The sequence below is a fragment of the Uloborus diversus genome, chromosome 3, assembly GCF_026930045.1.
Source record: "Uloborus diversus isolate 005 chromosome 3, Udiv.v.3.1, whole genome shotgun sequence".
NCBI classification, from domain to species: Eukaryota; Metazoa; Arthropoda; class Arachnida; order Araneae; family Uloboridae; genus Uloborus; species Uloborus diversus.
Genome location: NC_072733.1, coordinates 136,159,783 through 136,173,957, shown reverse-complemented (window position 1 = coordinate 136,173,957; position 14,175 = coordinate 136,159,783). Strand labels below are relative to the sequence as shown.

The window sequence follows — 14,175 nt, the reverse complement described above, 5'->3', positions numbered from 1 at the left end:
GCCAAGCGCCTGCCTAGAAAATCCCATACATGCTCGATGGGATTGAGATACGAAGATCGTGCCGGCCAATCCATACGTTCAATATCCTCACTCTCTAAGAGCTGTTCGGCAGGTACTGTGCGATGACATGGCGCATTGTCGTCCATGAAAAGGAACTGCAGACCCATAGCTCCTCTAAAAAGACGCACATATGGACGAAGAATCTCGTTACAATAACGGGTCCCGTTGACTGAACCTGCGCCGAAGATGTGAAGGTCTGTATGACTACCAAGCATAATGCCTCCCCAAACGAGAGCACCGCGACCTCCATACCTGTCCCTTTCAATGATGTTCGAGGGATGATTGCGGCTTCCCCGCTCTCTCCAGATGAGTATGCGATGAGAATCGCTACTCAGACTGAATCTGCTCTCATCTGTAAAGAGTACTCGTCCTCATTCATTGTCTCTCCAATTCCGGTGTTCCCGGCACCACAGAGAACGCCTTCTCCGATGGGCAGGCGTTAGAGGTACACATCGTATAGGGCGTCGTGCAAACAGACCACCGACGTGCAGTCTTCTGGCCACGGTAAAACGCGATATCGGTCGTCTAGTCGCCTGTGTCGTGCGTCTAGCGATTTCTCCCGTTGTCTGCCGCCTGTTTCTTCTGGCCTGTAAGACAGTATAACGGTCATCTGCGGGTGTGGTTCCTCGTGGACGACCACTACTAAACCCCCGGATAGCTGTTCCTGTAGTTTGAAATTGTCTCCAAAGTCGTGAAACGATGCTGTGAGCAATTCCGAACTCTGCGGCCACACTTGTCACACTGCGGCCTTTCTCCAACTTTCCAATGATTCGACCTCGGGTAAAAGCATCCAGATGTCGTCTAACAGATTGATTATTCGCCATTTCTCGCTGAGGCAGCAACTCGGTGTGATTTTAACTGCTATACGGCGTGCAATCTCTTTGCCAGAAATACTGATCTTACACCGACAACATGCTTTATACTACTGAGACACTCCCCCATTACGTCTACCTGCATATCTGCGCATGTGCTACCGTACATCACCTTACTTAATCTCCTGATTGGTCTTTCTGTCCGCTCTGCCTCTTCGTTCAGCTGATATGCTAATTTTTCGACTTCGTCCTTAATTTTTGCACACTAGTGTATAATCAAACAGGCAATGGCTTTGTTCAAATCTAGAAACAATGTTCTCCCCTCATACCATGACGGGCGATTTTCTAGCCATACAAGAATAAGGCATTATTCAAATTCACACTGAATTTCAACTCTAAAAACATGTTTTTGAAACACTAGCAATCTTCAAAAGAAATATTAAATTCATGTTTTCAAGTCATAACTTCTTGAATGTGTTTTGCGCAAAAGAAAACTACAACTATGTATATTTACTAATCTTCATCCCTGTTATAGAAGTTGCGAAGAATATAACAAACTTTTGTCACTATAAATCACATTTCTACTACCTGCTTTTTTTTTTCATTTCCCGTAGTGTTTGAAGAGACCTTTTTACCCAACTGCGCGTGCGCGACGCAAAGGAGGGTAATTTGTTTATGAGTCTATGTATGTATGTTTGTTCCTATGTGGCGTTGTACAGGCTAAACCCCTTGGCCAATTTTGATAAATCTTACGTCAATCGATTTTTCTTAACCTTGGGAGTGTCACTAAACACATGACAGTAATCAAATTTCAGCATATCAACAATCAGAAGCCATACTGTCAGTTCGGGAGCGTTTCGCATGCTATCTGTGTGCTACACAGCGTCCGAAAAATGCAGGTAGCGTTTTCACTGCCTGATTTTTTTGTTTACTAAGTCTACTAATTCGATTTTCATCTCTAACATGTCCTGATTCCGGGGACTGTGGTTCACGGCGTGTACTACCTTAGCTCGCTTTGTTAGTTTTGGGAGAAAGATTTGACTGACGGGGGGGGGGGGGATTTCCCGCGCTGTTAATATTGCTGTGATTGACAAAGTTTGCGCATTTTTTCTAAAGGTCAAGCATGTGTAGCTTTACGCCGAGTAAGGACCCTAGAGGGATTAATAACCTTTTGTTTAGACCACCACAAGTTACTAAATAATCCTAACGATATAAACTTTCTCAGTAAAATGACAAGATTGCGAAATTTGCCATCTTTTGATCATGATAACTAAGTGAATGAAAATTAACTAAAAAGGGTAAAATAAAAAAATATTAAATAAAAACAAAAACCCCGACTACGTAAAAACCAAAAAAACTAAAAAGGTAATAAAATTCTAAATTACTGGGCTTATATTCTTAAGTATTACTGAATAACTGCTCAACTGAAATAGTTTTATAATCGATACACACATAAGACAATTTATAAATTCAAAAGCAGAATAGAGGGATCAACAGTCGGGGCTCATTCCTTTTTGACCAGTCAAAGAACCTCGTAGAATCTGAATGGGCCCCAACTGTTGATCCGTCTACACTGCAAAAAAAAAAAAGCTGTTGTTTTTACAGTATAATACTGGCAGCTCACATTCCAAAGAGAAGACATGAAAAGAGACATGAATAAAAAATAGAAATATATTACAGGCCATCCGTTTGTGTGCACAAATTATAATTTAAACATAATGGAATAATTGAAACATTTCAAAAAAAAAACTCTAGAAAAATATGTCATTGCAATTCAAACTTTATGTAAATTTTCCTTATAGAAAGGTTTTGTAAAACAATCAGCTACATTATTTTTAGTTTCAACTAATTTTATTCCAAATTCATTTTTATCAATCAAATTCCTTAGGAAATGGTACCCCACATCAATCTGCTTAGTTCTGCAGTTTTCTATTGCAGAACTAGAAAAATCGATTGCAACTAGATTGTCACAGTACAAAGTACTATTAATCAATCTAAAATTCTGAACTCTTTTCGTGACCAATTCATTTAAAATTCCTTTCATCCACATCCTTAGATTATTCACTAATTGAAATATACTCCGTTTCCATCGTTGACAGTTCTACGCATTTTTGTTTGAATGTGCCACCATATTATTTGTACCCTGTCCAAAAACACTACAAACCCCCCCCCCCCCCCATCGAAACCCGGTAGTCGTGATTCGAGGCGTAATCTGTATCAGAATGACAAGGTTTGATTCAATTTACAGAATAAATTTAGATTTCAGGGATGGATAAACCTTTCAGGTTGTCTCACAAATCTCCTCTTTTACAACCGCATATAGATACGCATTGCAAATATCTACATGGAAATGGACTCAATGTAACTTATACACAAAAATTTAAAAGAAAGCTTCAATCAAAGGAAAAGAAATTACTGGAGAGAACACTTGCGAAAAGTACCCCCCCCCCCACCTGGTGGGTATTTAAAATTACCAGTCTGGCCTTGAAGTTCATTATTTCATTCTGCTGATTTGTTTAAAAAAAACCTGTACCCTTTTTTTTTCTAAAACTTTCATTCAGTGGAACCAATACGTAAACGTTTCTTTCTCATATCACCTGAATTTCTTGAGCCATTCCGTTTTGCCAATTTTAAATCTCGGAAATGTTAGCTTCTAGCATACTTGAATTATCCCCCCTATCTTCATAAAAATCCTATACTTTTCCTGAATTATCATCACAAGTGAAATTAAAATATTTTGTGTCATATTCAATGTTATTTTCCAAACAATAAACCTCGGCTTCACGATTCGGACTTTAGAACCGTCGTGTTAATAGAATAGTACTTATCCCTGTATTCTTTATTTTGCCTTGGACTTGCTTTAACCCATTTAATTCTCAACATGCTATTTTATGATTTTCAGGATATTCTTCTTCTACTTCAGATTTACTCAGTAGTGAAATAAAACTGTGTCCCTCTGTTTCTCATTCCTGGGGGGGGGGGGGGGGTTCGCCCAGAATTTATTTTCATCGAATTTAACATTCAGCGTTTCTGTCCCTTCGCGATTTTTGAGATCCCAAATTCTGTAACCTTTCATATGAAACGCATATCCTACCATGACTCCTTGTTGAGCTCTCATATCCAATTTACTAATTTCCTGTTTTGGAAGTCCAATATACGAAATGCAGCCAAAAAAAAACACGGGAGTGTTTAATAGATGGCTTTTCTTCCCCCACATAGCTCAATAAAGCTTTTGGTTTTTCCTTTTAAAGCCGCTCTAGTCCGTAAGTAGTGGAAGTACATAGCTGCTTTCGGCTCAAAACTGCTGAGGCAAACCGATTCATTTACAAGTTTCCATTCATTAATATTGACTTATAGTGTTCTATGACGCTACTTTTGTTAACTAGAGGATTTGTTGGTTTTTTCGATTCTAATGCTTTGGTCGCTAAGGTAAATTTCAAACCGGGAGTTCAGAAATTCCTTTCCGTTATCGGAGCTTTGCCGCAAATCTCTCTGTTATCTTTTGAAACCTGACAAAGTGTTCTTAAACCTCACTTTTCTTCTTTAAGAAATAAACCAGAAAGTTTTCTTGAAAAATCGTCTATTATTGTGAAAATAATCCCCCCCCCCCCTTTAAAGAATTCAACTGCTAAGGATCCCATCGTATTTAAATGCAAAAGATCTTACCCGGCGTTTGCTTCATTCTCCGTTACAGGTTTAAACGAAATTCTCCGGTGTTTTCATTTTTCACGTATAACAATCTGACATATTTTTACTTTTGATATGCAGTGAAAGACAGTAAAGTACAGAATCACACTTTTCAGTACTTATAATATACTTTTTGTCTTCATCATGAACACGTTGATGCCAAACTTTTAAGACTCAAAGTGTTCGAAAAGTTAAAGTGTAAGGAAACTGATGAGTTTCAAGGTTACAAGAGTTTCAAATTCTACTGTAGTTCTCGAGCATCTACTTTTCTAAATGAGCATGTCCTTCAAGGCGAATAAAATATGACAAACAATGCATAATAATGTAAATATTTACTTTAAATTAAAAAGATATAATTTTGACTAGAACGAAACACTGCCAGATCAGAAATGAAAAGCTGAAAATTTAAAATATATCAGGCCTAGCCTGAACTTAAATGTGTTGGGAAGGCGTATAATCTCAATTTGCCAAAAGGAACTTACATATTTGCCGATTAATAAAATACTGGTGAATGCACACATTAAGTACGCACAATTAAGTACAATATCTAATGAAATTTGGACATTCAAAAATTGCGAGAATTCAAAAATTGCAACATTACAATTATGTCCCCAAATTTGCCGAATAGCCTGACAAAATTTTCCCAATATGACATTTTTGGGGAGGTCATAGAGACTTCCCGTGACCTCCAATCGCGTGCCTTTGAATATAGTTTCTAAAATTATTTTTATGTTCACAGGTTTCAATAGTACTAGTGCAATTTTCCTGAAGTAAAACTTTAATTTCCTGCTGACGCAAATATAAAACTTTTAAAACACAAGGGTTTCTTGTTTGTATCTTAAGATGCTTATTTTTTAAGGTTTTTTTTTTTTTTTTTTTTTTTTTGAGTGCTTCATTGGTGATTTTTTTAATTATTATTATTTTAGTTTCGATCGATAAGTATGTAAGCTGGTTCCAGATTTCAGAGAATTTTGAGTCGTTCAGACATCAGAGTATTGTATTTCCACAGTGTCAAATTCTTCAACAAAAAATATCAGTAAATTTAATACTGTTTGCATCTCTCTCTGTCACGTTGCTATTTTATTTATTTACATTTCATTCATCGAATTATGTACAGAATATAAAAGTTACTGACGCTATAACGTAAAGTTTTTCAATAAAATAGTTAAATGCAAAATGTTAAAGAATTTAAAACTGAACATAAGAAAGAAAAAAAAAACAGAAGAATGAAGGCAATCGCGATATGCTAAAAATTCACTAGAGAACATAAAAATTTAAATTTTAAGTACTGACATAATATAAAACACAAAATATAATCGTACACAAAGTTTAATGTTCTAGTAACTTTAAAAATGATCAAGAAAGGAATTTATTTATTTTTAAATAAAATTTGAGTTTCAGAAAATGTTTAAAAACAATCATACGTGCAGTAAAATATTCAGAATCACAACAACTACTCGGATTTTTGCTATAAAGCAATCGCTACAAACTTAGCAACTATAAGATATTGCAAAGTCAATATGAACGAATATTGGGATACGAATTGCGATTTCATAATAAACACTGTTATTTTACATACATTCTCGATGCTAAAGAAAACTACATTTTGAGGAAAAAGGAATGAATAATATAACTAGCACTTACCTTTAACTTGGATTACAGCTGAACAGTCCTGCTTCAGCACACCCGAATTATCAAAAAACATGGCTGCCAATACTTTGAATTCATTAGTTTCTCGTCCCGTATGAAAGAAACACCTTTTGCGCATCGTTTTGCGCAATCGTAAAACAGTTTTACAGTTTTTCTCTGTTATTTAGAAGAACAGTATTAAACTGTAGGAAAAAATAGTATATTACTATAAAAACAACAATTATTTTTTGCAGTGTATTCAGTTTTTGAATTTATGATTTGTCTTTGTGTGTATTGATTATAAAACTATTTCAATGGAGTAGTTATTCAGTAATACTTTATAAAATTCTAAACTACTAGTCTTATATTTTTTTTCTTTTCAGTTTTTTTTTTTTTTTTTTGGTTTTTACGCAGTCGTGTTTTTTGTTTTTATTTAATATATTTTTTATTTTAAACTGGTGACAAAGGGCATTCCTTGTCTTATACCAAGAGCGTCCAATTTAAACTGCGCTTTTGGTCGTGTTTTTTGTCAATCATTCACTTCAGAAGATTCATAACGCAGTCATAACACTGATTTCAACGCTGCGTCTACGTATATACTGTTGTAGTTTATTACATCGCAATTGAAACACATGTTTAGGTAGTATTTATTCACAAGCTAAATTATTCAATATTAGTGACAAACGTTCCCATATGTTTGCGCAATATCAAGGTTAAGACTTTTAAATAAATATTTATGTTGTGAAGTAACATAGAAGTTTTTTATAATTGTGCAGAGTTTTGAAACTTTTTTAAAAACTTTTTAAATGATTTTTCTGGCATAATTCAACGCAGTGTGTAATGGGTTTTGTGCAATATGCATATGAATACATTTTTATAATTTACAGATATGCTGTAGATTAAAACAATGTATGTTAGCATTCAAATCAAAAGAACAACTTAGAAAAAGTTTTAAAAACACAGTTCCACTTTTACGTTCGAACTGAATGAAAAAATGGAATTGCTGTAGATGAATTTAGAAAAATAAAAGTTTTAAAAATCTGAAGTAATGTTCTAAGTTTTATCTCAGTACTCATTGCCGTTATTGCAGCTGTCCCTTTCCGGGCCGATCCTTTTCTTTGACATATGTAAATATTTCAGCTGCCAAATCGATCACCTCCACGTTTAAAAATAATCATTATTTCTGCTTTAATAGTGCTTAATCAATGCTTAGCATGTGAATTTATATTAAAAGTTTTGGTTCAGTATATTTCTGATTATTTGATGGCACAAAATGTAAGACGAGGTCATATTTACTCCTATGTAAAACACAATCTTCTCCATAACTTTTCTCGACTTTTTGTTTTATGGAGTTAATCTGGCAAGTAAGGCGTCCATGTATCACTTATCAATATTGGTTATATATTTTTTTTAATTTTAAAACTACCTATCTTTTTTAAGTACTCAAACGAATTAATACTAATTGTATCTTTATAAAATATAGTATAGTGTTTATCATTTTAAGGAAAATAAAACGAAATATTTCTATCATAGGAATATAAAGATGTTTTTATACCTGAATTCATTAATGTAATATAATGTAAAACAATAAAAATACATGCTAAAGTACATGAAAGGATGATTCTAAACTTCCGACAGCAAAATTATATATTTCTAAACATTTACACAATACTAATGTATTTTAATATTTGCAATGATATAATGACTATGGTGGGTCACAGTTCAACGGTGGGAAAAAAAGTTACTGAATTTATTGGGTACTTCATGAAAAAAGTGGAAAGCCAAATGTGCCTTGAGATTAAGTATAAAGTTTGATCAGATCAGGATATTATTTTTCCGAAGTTTGAAAAAGCATATATTGCAAACGTAATAATAATAAAAAAATTCTGAAAGACTGAAGATAATGCATAAATATATATAGAGAAACTTAAGCTGTCACTGCGTCATTTGTCCAAAGCAAAGACATTAGTGACATTTAGAAATCATCAATTAGTATCAGTCTTCAACTGAGAATTCTTGCCGAAGTCTGCGGAGAAAGGTATTAGTCGAACAACAGGCTAATTTTTTCTTAAGGGGTTATTCTAGTCTAGGGACTTAATTTTAAGGTGATTTTAGCGGCGTAATAGAAAAAAAAAAAAACAGCTAATTTCACTATAAATTTTATCAGTTTTTTTTTTGTTAATACTTTAAAAGTATAAAAACTCATAATAGTTGAATAAAAATTAGAAATTGTAGTTGGAGGAGGCTGGCAAAGTGGGGACTCTAAAAAAAGGGGTGGGGTCTCCTGGTTGACGTGATTCCAATCCTCCAGGTGATCTGAAACATAAAGACAAGGATAATTCATATTAAACAGGGATGTAGAATGGTCTGGACGGAGCCGATTTGAAAAAAGAAAAAAAAAAAAATTCAGAAAATAACGTCCTTTTTTGGGGGGGGGGGGTTCTGCTCTTTTTTTGAACTTTGGTATTTTTTTAAAAATAATAAAAATAAAAAATTTCAAAAATTCTTCGTGGGGACAATTTTGATAGTACTAAGAAAGTCTGTATCAAAATTCAAGTAAATCAGTGCATTAGAACTTGAGATAGCTTGTCAACCGTATCGAAAAAACTAGTATCGAGAAAAACACTTTTAAAGTTTGCAGTCTCATTTCAGCAAAAGAGTTTATTTCAACAAAATTAACTTTAACTCCAAAAATGATTTGAATTTCCATAACTCATCTTGGAAACATATTTTCAAAGGTCTAAACTCTGCGAATATGGAGGAAAAAAATTCGATTTTTTTGAATTTCTAGACTAGAATACCCCCTTAAATGCTTGCCGACTGTTACTGAAATTGTTTCGAGTCCAAGGGCTGATCCAGAAGTTTTTCAAGGAGGGGAACGATTGATTTTTATTATTTACCTCTTACTACGTATCTGATTTCAAAATGCATTGGAGGAGGGTACTTCTCACACCATTTTTATTAAGCAAAATAAATAAATAAATAAACAAATAACAATGTAGAGATGTAGCCAAGGAGGGGGGGAGGAGGAAAGTGAAAGTTCCCAAAGCTATTCCTGTCCTTTAAAACCACAGGTATTCTTAATTTGTATCTTTTGAGATGAAATTCGAAAAAAATGGTTGTATGACTCAGCGAAACTCTTAAAAAAAATTATCTGGTGATACTTCAGGTTTTATTTAAAAAGATTTTCGCTTTTCTAATTTTTTAACATCACTTTCATTTCTTGTATTAAACAATGGGAATAAAAAAAATTAAACATACTTCTTAATTGTTTCTCAAACACTTTCTATATTTATAGAGGGTAGTAAAATAACGCAGTTTATTTCTCTACTCCCATTCAAATTTTCCAAGGAATTCTCGCAGCTAGTTTAGGTATAAACTCAGAGCATATTATAATAATAACGTAGTAAAGAAAATTAATTATTGGTTTTATCCTGAAAGAAAAATAGGTACATGAATGGAAGTTTTAGATGGAGGCAAAAATATTAACCAGAATGTAGTTGCACCTTTTTAATCCTGTGGCCGCTATAAGTTCGGGGGTGGGAAGGAATAAATGCCATAATCAAAATGCCTTAATCATGTATCTTAACCAATTCAAATTGATTTGGGGACATTAAAAACCAATCAAACACTTTCAAAGCATTTTATTTTTTTAATGAGTGAGGTGTATTTTCGATCATCCTTATATATTATTTCTGTAGCCTGTTTTTGGTTTCCTGCGAGATTTTCCTCAATTCTTGAGCGATTTCTTTGATTTACACCTCATTTTAAAGCTTATCGTGCAGGCTACTGACGAAAAATAGACCCACGGTCTAAAAATTGTTTTTTCGAGCAAAAAAATCTGTTTTAAAGAACCAGAATGAGGTTTTTGGTTAAATTTATAACTTTAACTTGCACTGTTGCCGACAGAGCTGAATAGCTTGATCGGCCGAGCATTCGACTGGTAACCAGGAGATTGCGTGTTCGAGCCCACGTCCGGACAATCTGCATCAAAAAATTAGAAAAATATCGCGCATTACATGCACAATAAATAACAAATACGAGGGAATACATGAGGTAGAAACGCTCCTAGCTGTTATGAAAACTTGATGCATCCCGGAGCTGAATTGATACTCCATTGTAAGGTTTTTTTTTTTTTTTTTTAAAGCTTTAGCTCCCGGGAAGAAAATTAAAGCATAATGTAAGCGAAAATATAAGTATCCGGTTTAAGATTTCAGACTACATTGGGATTGTTTTTTGTTCAGTAAAATATAATAAATCGTATGTTGAAATATAGATTATTCTAATGAGTTTTTCACTCTTTGTACAAATAAAAAAAAATACTACTTATATAATATAATATATATATTTTTCTTCTTTTTGCAAAAGAAAAAAAAAAACACGAAATAGGGTATCACATTTTTACTAGATTTTAAAAGCTACGCTTAAAAAAGAACTTAGTTCAAATTATTTTGTATTTTAACCGTGCTGTTAAATGATGAACACGAGTTGCCATCTTAATTATAACGGTTCAAACAGCCTGCGATAACAAATTGTAAAAATTTTCAAAAATAAAAACACTTCTCGGCAAGAAAAAAAAAATTTAAAATTACCTGTGGGTTTTTTTTTCGTTAGAGCGTTCGGCTATAAACTGTCTGAACTTCGGGCCAGTTCGGGCTGTCCGACATAATAGCAAATTTACAGTAATATTACGCATTACATGTACTCATAACATACAACAGATAACACACGTATTAAAATAAATGCAGTGGGAATGCTAAAAATGTGTTTCGACTCCTTTATGCAGGCTACAGTTATCATTCAGATAAGTTGACTGCTAATCGAAGGGCGTTCTTCCTTTTTTTTTTTTTTTTAAAGCTTTGACTCCGTCCAGACCACTGAGCATAATGTAAGCATAAAAAAAAAGTATTAGATATACCTCAAGGGAATCCTTTTTGTGCAGAAAAACATTTTCATTGTATGCTGAAATGTAGATTTTTCTAATAGCAGTGTTCGAACTTTTGTGCAAATGAAAAAATACTACGCCAAATTAAAACTACGAGTTTCAACCAGTAAATCTTTAATTATTTATTCGAATACGATATAAAACATTAAAATTATCATCAACTTCATTAGTGAGAAATCATTTTCTACTCCTCTGCTTTCGGCTGAAAAAAAAAAACATTTTGTCTACGTTCGAAAAATTACACTTAAAAAACGGACTCAGAACAACTGGTTTTGGTTTTGAATTTTAAGTGTTCGATTAAAAGAAAAACAGGTGCGGACTTTTAAGCCGTACAGGTTAAAGAAGCCTGCTATGGGAAATTGTTGAATTTCAAAAATAAAAACACTTATTTTTTCAACCGAATTTATTACTTCTCTAGAATGTTTGTTTCAATCGCTACGTGAGATCTTCCTCATTCTTTAATCAAATTCCATGTTTTACGAATAATTTTAAATCGTATCATGCTGGCTAATGACAAAACATAGACTTATGATCTTATTATATTTTTTTCGGCGAAAATCTTTTTTACTGTGTTTTATTACGCATTCCTTCAATGAATAGCATTCGAAAAGGAAGGCACAGTTGCTAGGTTTGTTGGAGCGTCGTACTGTTAATCAGAATGGCGCCAGTTCGAATCCGTGCCACTAAATATCTCTTTAATGTTTCTTTTTTTTCCGTCAGATGCTCACATGGGTAGGACTGTATTTGCCACAACCTGATTTTTCACTTGTCACTCAGCCACACTTTTAATGATATTTATATTTGCATTGAAAATACGTACAACCAAAAGGTGAGCGATGATCAAATTATCACAACGTTGTATTTAACGAGGTTTTGTTGCTGATGTCTTCAAATTACATGCCTTTTCTTGTGCGCTTACTTTTTTCGGTTTTTCTTCATAATATTCTTTCTTTGAAATTTTTAAAGAGCGAAATGTCTTATGAAACGATTCGAAGTACAGTGCGGAGTTCCGCACGGGTCGACTAGTGTCTTTTAATGTCCTCTTTGAAGGTTTCATACAATATTCGTCAAGGTGATTTTTACTGGGAAAAGATTTACTGCTTCACATAAAACAGTCTTCTTTAAACAATGCTGAAATGAACGGACTTGAAAATAAAGCCTTAAATGAAGGTAAAACTAAAAAAAATATATTTTCATTGATTTTCGTTAAAAATGCTGAAAGTTTCTTTTGAAATCAGAATTCAAAAACTCATTTTTCCGCAGCTTTCAGCCAAGAACTTTCCAACTCTTTTAACGAACATTGGAAAGCATAATTAAATTTTATATTTGACTTCGTTTGTTGATATTCAAATGAGAGTGGCTGAAAAAAAACTGTTTTTTTTCTCTCTCTCATAAAAACGTCTATATTTAGAAATACGTCACGAGAAAGAAAAAGCAGTTAAAGTCTTACATTTTTCCTTTCTTTTTTGTGAATATAAAATAGTATTCCAATTATAATGGAGCCTCAATTTTAACAAAGCAATTGAAATATTTTAAACCTTACTTAAGCAGTTAAAATTTGACTGCATCATGGAACAAAGAATCAGATTTTGAATTCTAAACCGTGCTTTATTATACTTTAAGCACTCGATTGGTACCATTTTCGTTGTTAACGGTCATCCTTAGTTTTTAATTGCTCTTGTTTATAATTATCTTATGCAATTATAAACAAATTCTATATTTTATAATGTTCTGAGAGGAAAAAATACTTTCGTTTTTCGTTCCGAAGATTTGCAATTATAAACAAATTCTATATTTTATAATGTTCTGAGAGGAAAAAATACTTTCGTTTTTCGTTTCGAAGATTAATAATACTTATAATTTTTAAATGTTTTTAAATCTACAACAACAATTTTCAATATATTCTACATTTTTGGTTCAAAAAAAAATTAATTAGCTTGAGAGGTGACACTTAAGACCATTACTTTAATTCAGCTTAATGCGTATTAAGAACGTCAAATTCCGATTTTTCTGGTTCGCTCTCACTTAGCCTTTATACAAAATTAATCGCCTTTAGCCGATGGAAAAGCTGGAAACTAGCTCTGACGTTTGAAAAGAAAGCAGATACGCCAATTATTCATTGTTTCGTTCTAGCATTTAGCTGATAATGTAAATGCTAAATAAAGGTTTAGCTAATTAGGTAAATATAACTAATAGGTAAATATAACTAAGAAAAATAAGTATAATTCTAACAATGATTGTGACAACACACAAATAGTCTGTCAAAAAATTTCAAATCCTGAACTGAATCTGTCCCTGACTATTTCTGAATCCAAGCGGACGCTTATTTCGGTAACCTTAATATCTTGTTTGCTTGAAAACTTTCATTTATACGTACTTCAGGTACACCAAGTTTAGAGCAGATGTTATTTTCAGCAAAAATTCCATTATTATTATTTTATTAGTTTATAAATTAGGTTAAAATTTTCGTAGTTTACTGCTGTGGTCTGCTACTCTTTTTCCACCGGAGCTTTGTTTTCGTTACAACTAGTTGTGCTTATAGGAATATTCTTAACTTATCATTTATAGGGAGAAAAAGAGAGAGATGTGTGTAAGTGAAAATTTATTTTTTAATTAGTAGTAACTAGCTACATATACGTAAGTAAAAAAGGTAAATAATCTTATTCTCACAATGAAGTCGGTAAAAATAAACAAAACAATTAAGTCCATTGTACCTCATTTATGAGAAATAATAAACTGTATTTACGATTCTGAGAGCAAACAGAAATCTAATGACAACACAGAAGGAAATTAAGGTTAAATTATATACAAAAACAATCAAGTTTTCTGTTTTGATAAAAAAGCTAATTGAGCATTATGAATTTTAAAATTTATTTGATAATATCTTTAGTGTTAAGCAAATAAGCTTTATTACAAAAGAAAAATACTTTTTATGTTCATATTTTTAATAAAAAAATAGCTTTAGCTACATTGGGAATTTTAACCAATTACTAAAGCAGCAAAAAGGAAGTTTGCCGCAATAAGTTTTACTTTATCCAGAGG

General features: G+C 32.9%; 1 protein-coding gene across 1 annotated transcript in view; it reads left to right on the top strand.

Annotated features, from left to right (window-relative positions):
• The window catches only part of LOC129218957 (carbonic anhydrase-related protein 10-like), a 683,644-nt gene that overhangs the window by 535,851 nt on the left and 133,618 nt on the right, over positions 1 to 14,175 (top strand). The gene's annotated exons all lie outside the window — the stretch shown is intronic.